Source organism: Plectrocnemia conspersa, unplaced genomic scaffold, assembly GCF_051122295.1.
Source record: "Plectrocnemia conspersa isolate PC_06_02 unplaced genomic scaffold, ASM5112229v1 ptg000005l, whole genome shotgun sequence".
Lineage (NCBI taxonomy): Eukaryota > Metazoa > Arthropoda > Insecta > Trichoptera > Polycentropodidae > Plectrocnemia > Plectrocnemia conspersa.
The window spans coordinates 10587753-10606989 of record NW_028277169.1 but is presented as its reverse complement, the minus strand read 5'-3'; the positions used below and the strand labels follow the sequence as shown (position 1 = coordinate 10606989).

At 30.2% G+C, this 19237-nt stretch overlaps 1 protein-coding gene across 3 annotated transcripts in view; it reads right to left on the bottom strand.

Moving 5' to 3' along the window:
• Window positions 1-19237, bottom strand: part of LOC148234832 (homeotic protein ultrabithorax-like) — a 193527-nt gene that overhangs the window by 30254 nt on the left and 144036 nt on the right. The window lies entirely within an intron of this gene.

Here is a 19237-nt window from a genome sequence, read left to right as displayed (position 1 = left end):
ATAATTATCTACAAAACAATTATTGTATATTTTTGATTCATTTTTGCGCAAATTATTCCTTCAAAAAGTAGGTATAAAATTGCGTTTATTAGCGATCGTAAAAGGTCGGGTTTTAATTTTGCATATAATTTTAACAATCTTCGAGAGGTTCAGGTTTAATTACGAACCGTATCACGATTCACCGCGCAATAAGCAATTTCTCCCGATATAAACGACGCGCATATAAATTAACGACGTTATATCGGGACACAGTGCGTTTATAATTTTTGCATAATTCAGCATCTTCCGAAGCGGTTGTTTATTCAATGCTTCCAACTATAAATTAATTTTCACTCACTTTACCGAAAGTCTAAACTACCCTGGTTTTGTATGTTTATGCAATCGGAAACAAGATGGAATTGAATAAATTATTCAAATATCGGCACATGCGATGCAACAATAGTCGAAGTTAAACCACTTCATATATTATTCATTTACAAGCACGGAACGTAAAAGGTTTAGAGGTGCGAATCGTTTGAATAGTTCGAACTGACTGTTTAGCAAGAATAGTGGAAAGTGCCTCGAAAATTAAGAAAGCTTTCTCGGAACAGATAGACAATGCTGATGTTGCGTTTTAGACGGTATAATAGATTATTTTTTAGCGTGAAAGCTACGCAAAATCAACAATGTGATGAGAATAAAGGACAACGGACTACCTGTGCGGTTAAAAAATACTTTCTAACGTTGGTTATCTATTGAAAGATATGCACCTTTGTGCAATGTTAAAAAATGAATTATGGATACTTTCTCTAAAAAGCTATTCACGACAAAATTGTCGTGAATAGTTAGAGACCGTTATGTGATACAACAATGAAATTTTATCATAAAAGAATTTTTCGTGACACAGTTTTGTTGGATAATACATTTTTTTATTAGTACTATTGTAAAAAGATATTCTCAAGAATGACCAGTCATTGAAAATAAGATTTATATATTTTTAAATCAGATAATTATATAATTTAAAATAATTATTTCTGGTGATGATTATATAATACACATCAACACTTTTGTAAAATACTCATTTTATACATATATTCTTTAAAATTAATTATTTTTATTTTTAGTATTAAATTAATGTTCATCTTTATTTTGTATTATATTAATTATCATAAAAATTGCGTTGCACAATATTTATTTTTTATTAGATTATAGCAAATAAAAATATATGAGTAATCAATGACTAAATATATTTATGTTATTGAAAACATTATTTGTTTATAAAATAAGTAAAAATATCGCCACAAATATGATATATATTAGCCAAAATTTAGTTTGGTTTTAACAATGTTATAGCAGAAAAATCTTTGTCAATGTAGCAGAAAAATCTTATTGTGTAAAAGTATCTCTTTATTTCATTAACGATTTTTTGTATTTTGTCCTAGGAATATTATTATATAAATTTACATCTTAATAGAATATGTTTTTAGCCTTACTTATTTTTTAACACCTATCTACCCTTAACTAATCGCTACTTTTAGTTTTAAATCGATATGCATCTTTATTTATTATCAACAACTTTCATAAAATAATTTTTGTGGCACAGTTTTATTGGACAATATATATTATTCATTAGTATTATAGTCAAAAGATCTAAAGTCTTAAATTATTGTTAATTCTAATATTTAATATAAACGCATTTTATCATGAGAGAATTTACGTGACTCAGTTTTGTTGGACAATATCTATTTTATATTACTATTATAGTAAATTCTCAGGAACAATACTTAAGTCATTGAAAATAATAAATATTTTTAATGAAATAATGCAAAATATCACTACAAATAATAATTATTTTTAATGAATTAATTAATTATTTTTTACATTAACGAAATCTACTAGATCTATATTTTTTGTATTGTCCTAGGAATAATATTATATAAATTCACACCTTAGTACAATATTTTTTTAGCCTTACTTATATTTGAATGGCAATCTACCATTTTTTTATAGTATTAAATCTATATTTATCTTTATTTATTAATAAATAATACATTCTAACTAATATAAAAATTGTACTATACTTTTACAACTAATATATCTACTCTAATTGCCTTATTTTATATTTTTTACGACATCGACTTATCATATTCATTGAACATACACAATAAATAAAATAAAGCAATATTGTAGTTTTTTTGTATTTACAGAAATATAATTGGTGTCTGTCTTTTATTGCTCTTAAATATTTTATATTATGAACTATTTATATAAATACAATAATTGAAGAAAGGCGTTAAAATACTATTTTTTTTATTACCCCTAAATATTTTATATTTTAAATTATTTATATAATATTTTTTTTATAAATATAAATAAAATATTGAATTACACTATATTATTCTTTAACCATCTCTCAATCTTAATAAATCATGTTTTTAATAATTTATACAACAATAAAGGTTAATATGAAAACAAATATATTTTACATTTTTCTCATTACTAATGTATTATTTAAACAATAAAAGTCTTAATTTGGAAAAACAACAAAAGTCTTAACTCTCCTGAAATCCAGCCACCAACCATTCATGTAATGCAGTCTTTATACAATGTTTTGTCCCCGAAGTTCAATTGAAAATAGCCTAAAAATAAAATAATTAACTTTTCCTCGACTTAATTAATAAATATATTAAATTAATAAATTGCTAAATTTTCTTCTTTAAATATTACAATAAAGTTAAGTTAAAACTTAGACTATATTTTTTATAAAATATAGCTAAGAAAAGTAACGATACATAAAATTCGACAAGCAATTATAATTTGATTATTTTTTTTAATATAAAATACAATCGGCAATTACGTCAAATCAAAACGTGCCCCCCAATTAAAACACGTAAAATTGATACAGCCATAACAAACATTCGGATCACGTCCTTTGCAATTGTAAATACCGAGCGGGTTTGGCGTATCTCTAATTAAGGCTTGCGGCCATTTTTCAAATTTGAGGCCGTAAAACGTACGCAAAAGTGATAAACACCGATCGGCAAGTGCAGCGAGCACCCAGGTAAGCCTATGGGCCAGGTTTCCGCCCACAATAGGACACGCGGGCCGTAAACATGTCCATAGGGCCAAACGTGCCCACCCCTGGGCCGTTGGCGACCCCTGACATTTATCACGCTTAATTCGGAAGCCGTGTTTCCCCGCTGGTGCGCCGTACCTGTCCGACACTTTCATATTAATCTCTCACGTCCGCATACATTACCGAGCGGACACACGTGCAGATTAAATAGATCAGGACGTGCGCAATCAAGTCTATCTATCCAAAGTCCTGCCCAGAACGCATTATAGTCGTATTAATCAGGCGTGATGCGATTCACAATCTCAATTTGATTTACACGAGAAGATTTCTCATTTTAATGACTTAGAAAAGTCTAAGTGAAGAGCTTAGACTGAAATATGATCTAAGCATATCAATAGCTAGTTTCATCTTTTTTATATTACGTTGTATCATAGGATTTTGTATTTTATTCTGTAGAACTAGCATCATTTCGAGATCCAAAATAAAGGTACTATATAATTTTATACATACATAGTTTATAACTACAATTAAAAAAGCTTTCCAAATATATAAACCATCTATCTTTATACGCATTTGACTTTCAAATGCCATACAATTTTCATTTACATTTTTTCTCAGCTAACACTTAAAGTACCGACATTGTTGTGCGCCAAAAATATTGCATGTATACATAATATCCTCCGTATTTTTTATTCATATTAATACACCTCAGCAATACCAGTAGCCGCCGTTTAATACCCCCAAATTGTCGGTAATTTTCAGCGAGACTGAAAAATAAATTTTGCGGTTCATCACACAGCGCGTGTACCTCTTATAATAATCGCGCCCCGAATGGCTAAAACATTTCGGGCCACGGTGTACGTGTAGCACGGTAGCTTTATTGCCGAAACTTGTACATAACAGAAGCTCGTCAATAAATACGGACAAGCGTGTAACTCGAAACAATATGGCTGTCGCGGTTTTGAAACACCCTTTCGAACCGAGCCGAATTTATGGACGCTTTTAAATTGCAGACAAATGGAAAAAAAACAAGTAGAGAATCTTGAGACCCCGTTGGGGAAAAAGGGGCGGTAATTGTAATAATTATCGTCATAAAATGTACTCGAACTGACCACCGAATCGACTGGGCGTTTCGTCAAATATGGCCGCGGTGAGAAAATCGATTTTTATTTACGAAACGATCAAAAATATACATACATTAAGTTTTTTTATGAATTTGCGGTGCTCTTAATGATTAAAATTACGTAAAAGTGCATCGTATCGTTAACTCAACGAGATCATTGATTTCATTGAAAAAATATATTACATCAGTAATTTCCAAGGATAAATTGCAGCCCCGAGCGACAGTTTAAATACATCATTTATAAATTGGATTTATCGCAATTGGATCTAGTTAAAAAACCTGATTGAGCTATAATCGACCGTTAACATTTGATCTATCGACCTCAACGTAGAAATATTGTTCAATTTCATAACAACGATCATATACATGTGTATTATTATGTAAATGCGCAATACTATTTTTAAATCGAATCGACTAACCCACGAAACCGCAATGCGTCTATTTTTTACTAATTTCTCTTTCATATTCATGTTATTATATAAATGACGTTCAAAGCTCACACTCAATAACTCATGTTTATCATACGATGAACGTCCAATTAAGCGCATTTCCACACAATAATGCCATAATTCGCAATCAATGCGTAGCTATATAAAACTGTTGTTTCACCATTGGCATTCCCAAGCACTCAATAACGGTCATGTCCTTGATTAATAATACATTTTCCGAGTCGAAATTGAGTCTCGTCGTGGCCCGGAGCCCCGTTCGTAATGGCAATAAATAAAGACTTCATATTTGGAGCGGGCAAGTCAGGAAAAGCGAACAGCCTCCGGAATTATATTACAATGTCGATAGTCGGCGAAGAGGAGGAATCGTCCGCTTGGGCGTTTACCGAATGCAAATGCGAAAGGGTTAAAAATGACCGCTTGCGCCGACAAATGACCATTACGCCCCGATGTGTTATTATGAATTGTGATAATATGATGAATTACGATGTGCGGCTGTTTACGTTGCACAAACGTAATCATACTTCACGACCGACACGTCTCTCGAGATGATAGCATCGGGGAATTGTATACTGACATTTGAGAAACACCTATTTTACTTAAGCGTAGCTATTCTACAATAAACAGGATCGATATAAATGTGGGTACTGGATAGTTGTTATTCGTATGAATTTCTAGTACAGTTAATCAGTAATTTTGTTTGATATTAAATGTTAGGTATTAAAATTAAATTTTGACACAATTTTAACATTACTAGCCACAAAATGAAATTGTATTGTATATATTTTTATTGTCGATATAATGAGTTAATAATCACAATCAGAGCTTTACGATTTATTCGTCAGAAGTTTCTGTTGTACTGATCCTTAAATTGTTGCCTATTTTAATTATTGTAGTTAAATAAATTTAAAATGATAATAATAAAAATATATTTTACGAGTAAAAACATTATGGTTAGGTTATTTTTAATTCGTATCTCTTAAAAATAAAATATTTTTTATAACATCCCATTGTACCAAAATACAATCACATATTCCTCCCCTATTAGTGGATTGAATCCAGAACTAATTTTACAAAAATATGGTTTAAATACGTCAATTTCTATTATTATTAACAAATATTAAGCGATATAGATTAATATAAAATAATCATAATTGCTAAATAAAATTATACAAAAATAATGAAAACTACCCCTTTCAATAATTATAATAATTTAACATATATTTAAAAAATATAAATTTATTCTTAACATACTTTTAATGCGTTACTAAATTATTTTTTTAATCTAAATAATAAAACACTTTTATTAATAATTTAGTAACAATATTGCATTAAAAATACCGAACGATCAAGTTAAAAAATAATATCTCTACTTTTATAAAAAGTCAGAACTTTCAATATATATTTTTCTGAATAAAGAATATGTATATTTTATAAATATTAAAAAATATAAGTTTTATTGTTAACACACATACTTTTAAATCCGCCATATTGTTTTAGTGGCGGTATAAAAAATGTTATTTTACATATATTATAGATAGTATAAACGCCTATTAAAATAAACTAACTACTGATTATCGACACATAATCTGCTATATTTAGCAAACAATATTTTTCCATTAGAATGTTTTTAATTTTAATAATAACTATTAATTATATTAAAACCATTTTTAAAACAATTTATAAGTCCTTGTTAATTTTTTTTGTAATTCTGCATTATGAAATCATAAAGACCCAAGTATAAACAATTATAATATTAATACAAAAAAAAAATATTATTTTCTGATTTCTGATATTGATACATACAATAATTTTAAAATTAATTATAATTAAACAACAGTTTTATAATAAAAAAATTGTAAAAAATACTAGGAATTTATCGGAGTTTTTAAGACACAAATCAACTTTTAATTCTACTCTCAATTATTTTTATTTGAGCTTTGAACTATTGTTTGTCGTAATCAATCGTAAAAATGCACAAAAAATAAGTATTTTTGGCAAAACAAGATTTGAAAAACAGTAGTTTAGGAAGTCATGTCTATGTGCAAAAAAACGTGTATAATGCAATTGATTACAGAAATTAATAATATTTATTTTAATAATGAGCTTTACATTTCCGCATACCATTTTATTTTATAAAGAAACTATAGTTTCGTTTTATACCATTTACATTTATTTTTTCTACACTATGTTTTTGTGGTATATGCAATGTCCTTGTTAAAATATATTTCATAATGTTTATAATTATCTAAATAGCAAATCGCGATAAAGGTTTTTGCATTGAAACATGAGGTTAAGATTATGATCGTAATTAAAATTTACGATATCCAAATATTGATATGATAACAACATAATTATGTTTGTTAATTTAAATCAAATTCTCTTTAGATGTTTTAGCTAAATAATCTATGTAAATCTTGTCGTGAATGGGTTTAATTACTAATTAATAAACATGCTTATTTCGGCGAACGCTTCCGTTCGCAGACGTTCATTTTCATTAATTTCCCGTCAGCTTAATTTACAATCGGACCATGTGAATCGGCCACTATCCAAACCGAGACGAAATTAGTAAAAATATTAATTATTAAAATTATTTTTTCGCATCGAACGAAGAGCTTCCCGTGCGGCGGCGCTTTACGACCACGCACGTCCATTATTACCACGTATATCGATCTCAAAATGGCGGCGTTTTATTCAATTCGCCACAGTGAATTAAGCTCGAGCTTTTTTTACGCCCAGGCCACGGGAGAGAAGTGAGATGGGCTATTTTACATATTTTAATGTGTGTGCGCGCCCGCTGCTCGTCCAATTTGAGATGTATTAAAATTCAGTACTCGGGTCCGGAGCAATCAGGCTCGTCCTGGCCAATGTCCTGACCAGGCTGTTATTATTGGCCGATGTTGAAAATCGCAATTAAGATATTATGCGGCGATTCGCGGCGATCATATTTTCGCGTTTGGCCCGCGGCTGAGACTGCTGCAGTTGGATTTTTTTTCGAGAACGGGAAGCCAAATATGCTGATGCAAATATTTTCAGATGTAAAAAACAGTGGGTATAGATAGAATGTCTAGAGACGCTCTAGAGCTAATTTGGCGCTCTTGTTCGTGCCATGTTTCGGAGCGGTATTAGCGGTTGCGATAAAGCAACCAGCAATTTGCACAGTACATACTTCGATAAATAATATTTGCATAAATTCGCAAGTTGGATGTAAATTTTTAACGTTAGAATCCTAAAACACAGCTTTAGATGGAAGACGTATATGAAATACGTATTCGCTTCCATTGTGAGATTCCGTCATTTTTATTTTTCATATACAGATATGTTCTTCCACGTTCAAGAATTTTAAAATGGACTTCATATACAAAGAAGAAGGTCGACGATAAAAAAAAGCGTCCACACAAGATATAAAATGTAGAAAAGTGGAGGTAGACAAGACGTGCGTGTTTCGAATTGCTGAAGGGAAAAATAACTATGTGTCTGATATAATGATGGCCGGGGACCAGGGCAGATGACAAAAATGCGATACAAGAAACTGCATCATCTCTGTTTTTTTTTATGACAGGACCAAGATAATTATCTACAAATTGCTGCGGTCGTATTAATTGTCTCAATGCAAATGCAGCCGAAAGCCATTATGATAATATGGTGAATTAAAAACGGAAGATTTTATACCTAAAAGCGCAAGATGTCGGAATTAAAAATATATTTATATATAAAATATTTAAAGCTAAATAATCTGAAGCAAATGAGATTAAACTGTTGAGAACTTTACTTACAGATTTAACGGAATATTTGTGGTATATAATATAAATTCGGAGAAGATTAAATAGATTGGATTGAATCAAATGTTGCACAACCCTGATATTACATTTATGAATGTTCGCTTTGGAGATGTTTTAAAATTCATAAACATTAAAAAACTTATAATTATATGATTCGTTAAAAAAAATAATCAATTAAAATTCTTAGATATGATAGGAAAATATACTCTACAAAAAATGGTACTCATCTGAAATAGTTATTTATTTTTGCAGAATATTTTCTATTGATATTAAGATTTAAAATCAATATTTAGCTTATACTAAAATATTTTAATAAATGGTAAAATTGTGGATTCACCTTTGTCGTTCATTTTCTAATAATTAAATATAACGATTTTAAAAAATGTTCTATAAAAATCGGTATTAATCTGAAATGATTTGCTTAATTTTTTTTAATTACTATGTGAATTTTAGTTTTTTTTGTTTTGATTTTCTATTTTTATATGCAGAATATTTTGTTGTTGTAAATAAGATCTTAAATTTATGTTTAATAATTGTTAACTTATACAAATGTATTGAAAAAATATTTTATTACAGGGGGGGAAAATTGTAAATCTATTCTCGAATCGTATGATTTTACAATAGGCTCTTTAAAATCTCATCTGAAATAATCTGCTTTCAACTTGAAATTTTAGTTATTTTTGTAGGTTTTGATATTTTTTTTCTGCAGAATATTTTATAGTGATTATAAGATCTAAAATTAATATTGAAATATTGGAAGCTTATACTAAAATATTTTAATAAAATTTGGGATCTTTCCATGTCATTCATTTTCTATTGATTACGGTTTTTCAAACGACTACAAAAATTGATACTGATCTAAAATGATTCAGTATACTATTTTTTTATATTTTTTATTAATATATGCAGAATATAAAAAATTATATTTTATTATTGGAACATAATAAAATATTTTATTAATTAACGATGGAGAAATTCTAGATTAATTTTCGTCGTTTATTTTATATTGTTTAAATAGTACGCTTTTTCAAAAAGCTTTACAAAAATTGGTACATATCTGAAATAAGCGATGCTTTCGTTTGGTGAATAAGTGAAATTTCATGTCCATATTGGCACTTAGTAAAATTCGCAGGAACAAAGAAGTGCCGGCGCAGCGATTCGGCTAATTAACTGGAATTTGGACCCATTTTGAGTTGTCGGTCCAAACGACTTCTCTCGTACACACTACGTCTTCTCGTAGTAGAAAAAAGCCTACACGTCGGTATTCACTCGGAGGGAAAAGAGAGAACCAACCGGTTCCAAGCAATCTTATACATCATGCGAGTAGAAAACAGTCCTCTGGATTTCAGCTAACTGTATAAGGAGGAACGCGACGTTCGTCCCAAAGGACACGAACATACCTATGTATAATAAATAAATTTATACAGACAAGAGATTCTGTTCATATTATAATTCTGTGAACGTTTAAGATAATTATACCATGCGTGTATACGTAATTATACTAAAATAAAACTATCCCACACATTAAATCCCGATCGGCATATTAAGAGTTTCATATAATTGCTAATTAATGTACTTCAGAAAAATCTCACATGAATTTAGATTAAATATTTTTGAAGAGTTTTTTTAAATTATTTTGTGTCGTAGATTTGGGGATTGTTTATAGAGAGAGGGATGCGCAAAAACGGACATTTGCAAACACACACAGTATCGATTAGCAAACGCGCTAAATAACGACATTTAAACGCTCGCCGACTCGTATATTTTTGCTTTTGTGAAATTTTGCCGTCGAAAATTTATTATATTCCAGTTAATTAAGCTTTCAACCCAGTTACATAACTCAACCAAAAGTCCGTTCGGAAAGCACAGTTTATGCTTGAATCCGTTTTCACCGGAGCTTATCCGACTGCATCTATTGTTATGGACTATACACGAGTCATTCATACGAGAACAATCCGCAACTATGGGCCACTCGCACACAATAAAATTTAATCTTTCGAAAATAAAAATCAATATCGACCGTAATTTTCATAATTTATAATGAGTTATTCAGAGAAGGCTGTGGTAATAAATCACGACTAAATTTTCTAAAGGTATATTCTACGGCACTGTTCGTTTATGAATATATTATTATATTTATCATATTTACTACAGGATGCATTTATTTGACATGAAGTTTAATTATAGATCTTATAATATTAACTTGAGTATGTTTTAATATATGCTTTCTTTTAAATAAATATGTTTTTTTAGCATTTGACAAATACAGCCTGTATATGTATACATATTACGATATGAAAAGCGTTATTTTCGCATGCAATAAATCACGATCGGTGCCGAGATAATTCTGGCGCTGGCATAAGTCACTCTAACAAGGATATTTATATGGAGGCTGCACACACACTGTTTGGTGTGTGCGTAAAATACCAGGACGTCGTCTTTCGGTTGAACCACTAAAATAAGAAAGTCCCATAAAGTCTGCCAGATTATACTTTGAGATTAATGCGCGTTTTATACAAGACAGCGCCTTGATAAAGCCCCGAAAGTGAAATTACGTGACGCCGATGAAAAGCGCCGGACGGTGTTAGCGTTTATATTTATTTTTTTATTTAATTTTATTTTATATACTGAAAGTTAAATGGAACGTTTATACATTGTAAAAAAGCTTCTCGGTAGATCGTTTTTGAGTTTTCTCCGAAAGAACGATCGCACGCCGTTTTCGTTAAAGATGTAGCTTCATTATTCGTCCCTGGGAAAAATTCCTTCCAAACGTACAGTGATACACATTCTTTTATAAATTAAATAAAATAAAATTCGTGCCCTTATTTAGTATAACGCAAGGCATGTTTTCAACTAAGAATTTATAAATTTCATCAGAATTTCATGGCATGAAAAAAAGTCACACACTCGCGTTCTAAAGCCGATATCGAGAAAATTCCCTCGCGGCACAAGAAATCGCATTTGAATCGTTCCGTGACATACGCCGTAGAGTTATTTCTTTTCTTGCTAGTAGTCTGCCTTATGTATGATTCATTTTGTACCAACTGGCAAACGAAGGGTTGAAAGAACTTCCAGTTCCAAGTCCAAGTCCGTCCGGCTGGCCGGGCAAAAAAAGACCGGAATAATTCATATTCCGAACGTGTCGTGTTATTTACGATCACGAAAACGTGGTCGTAACGCAAAACCCGCCTTCTCCTCTCTGGTAAAGTGGTGTGGTCATAAGGACGTTTGCTTTTATAAAATAATTGGATTTCGATTGAGAGCCGATCGAAAAGTGTAACCATGAGTGCAGCGTATACACAATATAATAGTGGTACTTGAGAGAGAGAAAGAGCGAAAACCGAACCGAAGCTATGCTATTGTCTTCTGCAAGTCGCCTAGGGTGAAACTGTATATCATTAGCGATGCCCTTTTACAGTAAGGTCGTAATTGGACATAAGCTCATTTAAAACACCGTCAAAACTTGTTAGATATTACCATATAGGCGGTGATTTGCGACTCTCGAGGACGAGTTATGCTTGAGAAAAATGGTTAACGATTACGATAGAATTTGAATCGAATTCTAAATAAATACATATATAAATAAAATCGTTAATCTTAATAACACACTTTTATCGACAACGATCAGGAATTAAGCTCCACAATCGATTGTCACTTTGTATTGTTTCAACAAATGATAGAGCAACGAACAATAGCGCTTATTGTTCTTGGCAATCCACGGGCCGTCTTGAAGCATCGATCTAGATAAACGAGAGCAGCTCCTCCCTAGAACAATAGAGCAGTCCTAGATTGGACCGGGCCAATAATCAAATTCGATATCGATTCATCGAAGCCCTGTAATGGGATATTGATTTATAGTCTCCCCTAACCGCAGTTTCCCTCGGGCCGCAATTGATCTATGTACAATAATATATTGTGCCACGTCAAAAGTTTCAACTTATAAAGGGGTTGAGTTATAAGCCTACCCGGTAAACCATTGATGCATATTCGATTGAGTTCATATTGGAAATTATGCCATAATATATTTGGGACACCCTGTACGTTGTACGTGAGAATCCAGCGGCGAGCCCCACGGCGGAGAATTCTTCTGTATCTTCGTGTTCTTCTATACTTGGCAAAGTAAAAATAAAACGAAGAATGTTGCACAAGCGGGTAGCTTATTTACCGAAAGCTCCGACACGTAATTAATTCAATTCAAATCACGAGCGTCGCCTACAAACGACACTCGTTCTATGTAAGCGTGTACTTTCCAACTACCCTTTACATACACACAAAAACGATTTATGCAAGTGCACAGGTTTCTGTATGTATTAATAATCTAACAATCGAACTGTGGCGAAACGCGACGCTCGTTACGCCACGAATAAATGTATATAATTGTATTTTTTATATTTATATACCCATAATACTTGTTGGCGTATGTCGTTTTTAAGCTTAATATATACAGCGTGTACGGGAACAAAAGTCGTGCCGACAAACCCGACTACCTTTTACACGTACTAATGAGTGAGCGTATTTTCACATCCTATATATAACGAACATGCTGCGTGACATCTCTAGAGATGTTTTCTTACGTTGTTTTATTTATAAAGAAATCCAACTTTAAAATGTGGGAAGATTTAGCTTTTTATTACTTTTATCGCTCACCCTATATTGCACTATATTGAAAAATTTAATATTGCAGTCGTCATCCCCCTCGTGCATTTCTTTTCCTTTTGGACCAATGACAGAAAGAACATCAAGTGCACTGTGACTCTAATGATGTGTAGGATATGGTCATTTGATACGTGATCGGCCGTATAAATGCGGTAATATTATCGGCAGTACTTCCCTAAGTGTGGGTATGAGACATTGAATAATATATTAATATTATTTTCAATTATTAACTAAGCAGACTTAATATTATTTTTAGCAGCACCCTCACAAAAAAATTGTAAAATCAATTAAGACCAGTACATCGCTCAGATAATTATGATCAAGGTTTTGTATTTAAAAATTAGAATTAAAAAGAGGAAGCAATTAAATTCTAAAGACATAGTATGCGGCTTTTTGATCTGAAAAATAAAAATTAACTTAATTTTAAAATACGCTTTCTACATTAGAAACACAAAAAGATAAAAAATCAAAAATTCTATTAAAAAATATACATGTAACGAGTGCAATGGAAAATTTTATCGTTATACTTCTAAAAATTAAATTCAATGCATATATTGGGTTCACTTTGATTGTGCCAATTTTCTAGAGTACAATCTAAGTTTTATTAACTTTTTATATCAATAAAGCAATCAGTTATTTATTAACTTGTTTATCATATTTATTGATTTTTCAACTGAACTTATCGTGAAATTGTAGATCGTTATCATGGAGTTAACTTTGGTATAATAAGGTCAGCCTTATCGAATTATGTAATTCATTTAAACAGAATTCACATAAAATTAATAAAAAAACTCACACCCAAAATTACGGTTCTCTACTTATGACATCAAGTTTTTCTTTAAATTATTTTAAATATACCATTAGATTTTCCTCTTCCGAATTTCTTCTTTTAATATTTCGATTTTTCTCTAATATAATATATCATAAAATATCTAATAAATACATTCTAAATAGACTGGTTTAATAAATATAACATGATTATAACAATCAGAGCAATATAAAATACTTGTAAATGATGTTATTAGGCAAAATATAGTAATTTCATACTTTTCGGACAATTCTCTCAAAATTTTTTTTTATAAAGTATTTGCTTAATACTAGTATAGAACGAGTGCTAAATATTAGAAAATTAGCGATCTTCCCTATATGTAAATTTAAATTCTGAATCAAATTTTAATATAGGGTTTAAAAACTCTACTGTGGATTGTCTGAATTATTATTACAATTAACTATAAAATACTTAATTCATCCGTGGGAGAAATATATATAGCATTCCATTTTTTTTATGAATTATTCTTAGCCTTATATCTAACTGATTGTTGTTATTTACACAGTAGTTGCAATAACTGGTTTTATAGTTAAAAACAATAGTATCTTGACAATAAATCGTGAATAAAAATTAAGATTATTTAATTAGTTTTATTTAGTAAATCTCGCTATTTAGATTACTTAAAAATTCAGTATTAGTAAATGATTACAGTATTATAGCAATACTTCTAAAACACTAAATATGACTTTTAAATGAAAATTAAGTCAAAATTATTTTATAAAATGTTTGAAATATGCATGAAATTTATATTATTGGTAAAAATTGTATTATTACTTAGTGCCTAATATTTTTAAGTCCCCGAAAATATGAAAACATGTATCATTTTTATTAAGAAAAACAATAACTACTAATCTTATCATGAAGATATAGTATTACAAAAGTATACGATCTTGATTATGGAATTAGTACACCAAATTGTATTATCATTGTTATGGAATTTGCTATAGGTTTACAAAAATATGAAAAATCACGAAATTATACTTTAGACGGGTGAGGTTTGTTCATTTACCTAGTGCTAACTATTTATTATTAGATACCCAAAAATATGGCAAAATGTATAATTTTTTCTGAAAAAATTATTATTAACCGTATCGAGAAGATAAATATACCATTAAAAAAATTAAGATCATTTTTACAGAGTTAGCCATAGTATCACTTGGTTAACCTAGCCAGATTATTACATAAAATTGGTGAAAAACTCACATCGTAAAATATGGTATGATTTTTTTATACCCTTACCCTTATAAGTTACGTCTATATTTTCAATAATGTAATAAATTATAAATTAAAGACATTTTGAATAGAGTAAGTAGTTAATTAAAAATCAGAGCTATATAAATACTGTGAGTCAACCAACATGCAACAACGTCGTTTTGCCGGAAAATTCCCTAATATACATAAGTATTGTAAAAGCAAAACAATGATAATGCTCCATAAAATATATTTTATTTTTTTATATCTGTAAGTAATGCGTATTATTCTTGCTCTTATTTGCGGAATTTGCTATTCTACGTAACGAATCCGAATCAATCGTTTTCCTTTGGAAATCGGCCTCCAAAGTTGTGGAATGCGCGGCGTACGTCTGATGAGACCATACAATGGTACTTTGTGGTACATGCAGCATATACAGAATATAGAGGGTGTGCGGAAAGGTAGGTAATACAGACCGGTTCCGGTCCGATCCGTAATGAGACGTCGCATGGATAAATAAAACGAACGCCGCGAGCAAGCACTACCAAGACTTTCATAACTCTCCCAGACGATCAGCTTCTTTATTTCTAATGAAGATCTATTACTTCTGTTTTTCTAAAGAGGCGTGGTACCCAAATAACTCAATCCGATTCGCATTTTCATATTATTATCGCCGAAGAAGAGTAATTGATGCAACCGGTATTGTACAATTTAACTCAGTCACTTTGCGGTTAAGCTAAGTTCATTTTATTGTCTGTGAATAGCCATAAACGACGTCGTAAAATATTGAGATGTTTCGATCTAAATGTTATTACTATATAATGCCTGAGCGTTTTGTGGTGGTTTACGATGACAATAAAAATATAAAATAGCGACACGTGCTATGTAGATATTTTATAAAATATTGCATCGTCGTCATATAAACCCATGGCTATATTCGAGTATCATATGGATTTCATTAATTCAACGAAAGCGAACTGCTACCGATAATACTCCGTCCGTTAAACGGAGTCGCTGAGAATTTATTGTGATCCATTTATTCGATTGGATGGGTACAGCATCTCTTTTCTAATATATATTTGTCGGGAGCGTCGCTCTACCTATTCTTTTTTCGAAGCAATATTTTCAGAAATCCATACGGCCTTAAGAATCTCATAAAGCAGTCGTTTTCCCCTCCGAAAGCATAGAAGTGAGATTTATTGACCGTACCCGTTATATCGCCTGCGCCCCTCTGGCCCTCTTCCGCCCACAGGACTTTGACGAAGGGACGAGGTGAGGCTAAAGGGAGGAAACTGAAGAGTAGGGTTAAAGCCGCCAGGAAGGCGTATGTCGGTCACGTGTCGTAAGAAAAGGCTTGCGAGGTGATAAATTAGTTCCTTTAAAGCTTGCGTAAAAATACACAACCTCTTAATAATACCTATACAAAGATAAAAGCCAAGATTTTCACCTCACACACACGAAATGTTCTAGAAAAACTTGATTTTATTTAAATTTCCTTAATAACAATCCGTCGGCCGTATAAGGCTTTATAGTCGCGCATCGTTATTTATGTTAAACAGTATCCATAATTATTTCAGGAATTCCGTAGCAGTTTAATTTCATATAATATACAACTTAATAACACTGGCTTTCTAAAAAAAATGTATTTAAATATAAATTGCTTAATTTCGGGCGTGTACCATGAGAATGGGCAGTCAAGGTGTTAATTGAGAGGGAGGAGCGGGATGCGGTTTAATCATAAAAACCCTCCATCTTGTAACACGGATGATTTTAATGATAATCTTCATAAATTCATAAAAATGTACACTTTTCGATTAACTCGTGAAATTGTACATAATGTAATTTTTAACACAAATCTGATTAATCTTCACGCGAGAAAGAGCGCGGCGTGTAAATAATTACAATGTACGTATTGCGCAATCTCGTTGAATTTATAATCTATGCAAAAAACGTGATTTAATAGCATTAATAATTCGATAACGTCTTCGATATGCAAATGAGATTGTTTAAAAGGTTGGACCTCTCAAAAACGAATTAATTTATTATTCGAGACGTCTTCATCTGTGATGTTTATTCACGTTTTTTGTAAATGAAAATGGCGACCGAACGATACGTGCAATTAAACGGTATTGTGTTAAAGGGAAATACAGCAATGATATTTTCATGCGGAGGAAAAAAATATAATTTATATATGTACATTTATACGTACACGGCGATAATAAGCGGCGTGTTTAAAATGTGAATAATGTACTTTTTTTCGCTGAGTTGGCAAACCTGGCAAAAACAATGCGTGTTCATGTTGGCAGAGCCGGAGGCTCGTGGAGAGGGGGAGGGCCACGCCCTCTGAGGCTTGACGAGCTGCCATTTAAGATTACGATACCAACCATTATAATTTATTTTTAAAAGAGTGAAAACATTTTTATAGCGTATTTTACATTTAATTGTTATATTAAAATTCATAATTTATTATTAATTGATATATCAATTTATTTTTATTATTTATGAAATTTACCAATTTTATTTTAAATTGTGCTATTGAATAAGCAAATAAGAATAAATGCTTTTAGTTTGTGTACTGCATTCTATGTCGAGACAACTCCGGAATTTCCAGCTTTTGTACCTTATATTTTGATTTTCTACTAAAAAACTAGAAATATTAGCTGAAATATAAAATTGAAGTAAGAAGAAATAAGCACCTCATTGGTTTACTAAATTCTTAAGAAAAGTCAGACTATGTTGGCAATAAAACTATTTTCGAAGTTCTTCAAAAAAATATATTTGAATAATAGGAACATTTATTACAAATACTTTTTTTCTAATTTAAATAGTTTGGAATCAGATACTGAAATAAATGATAAATATAATACTGATGTTAATTTTATTAACTATACATTGACAATCAAAGAAGAACTAAACAAACAAGTAATAAACCACTATAATATTTTTTCGGTAAAAAATTAAGTTGACAAAATGAATTTAAAATGATGCTACCAACCAGGACACGGACTCAAGAATTTTTTTTTTACATAAATCCCATAATTAAGGCAACATCCACGGAAAGCAAACAAATATTCTGAACGGCACGAATATTCAATATGAAAATTAGAAATAGATCTGATTCGTCCTTAAATGGCTTTATCTTTCAAAAAAAATATTTTTCCTAGTAAGATAAATGTGTATTCATATTTTTATAATATAATTTCACAATTAAAGTTTTAGATATATAATTTAAGTTGTTAAAAATATATAATAAATTTAACAAAATAAATTTAAACTCAATAAATTAATTTTAATGCTTTTTACACACATATGCACATACAAATATTATTCATAAATATTAGTCTCGATTCCCGAGGATTCTCGGTACAAGATTTTTATTTTCTTGCTTCCCAAGATAAAATATTTCAATATCTAGTAACTAGATATTGAAATATTTTTTTAATAACAGGATGAATAAAATTAATTTTAATGAATAAAAAAATTAAATCTATTCCAGGTGAAGCAGTAATAATGCTAGTTTTTAAAATACAATCACAAGTAAATATTCACCCTAATTTTAGCTTGCTTTTAACAAGGTTCAACTTCAAAATTTATACTAGCTAATAGCCAATATGTGATGTAACAAAAAATATATAAATAAGATATTAATGCAAGAAGTTATTTCTTACCACTGTTTTTTTTTTATATCTGCAGATTATTTTAGAAACATTATTATATATATTTACACCTATCTACCAAAATGCTTTCTCTATTTCTAGTATTTAATATATGTAAGTTGATATATTTTGTATTTACCACTCAATAAAATAACTTACATAATACTAAAACATTATTTTATAATATTTTTTCAACTTCGATTTTTATATATATATATTTTATTTACTATATAATTATCTACAACTAACAATATACTCTTTATTTATTCACATATTTGTTTAATAACTTTGAAAGGAATTATTTATTATATAAAATAGCAATTTTTCATGAAGTCAGAAATAAACATACATTTCCCGTATTTATTAGTTTGTTTTTGTGTTTTTCTGATTTAGCTATTGACCCTCGATCAAAACATAATATATTTTTATAAATAATAGTTTAACTATCATCAAATACAATATATAACACTTTAATAGTTTCCAAGAGCTACTCAATTGT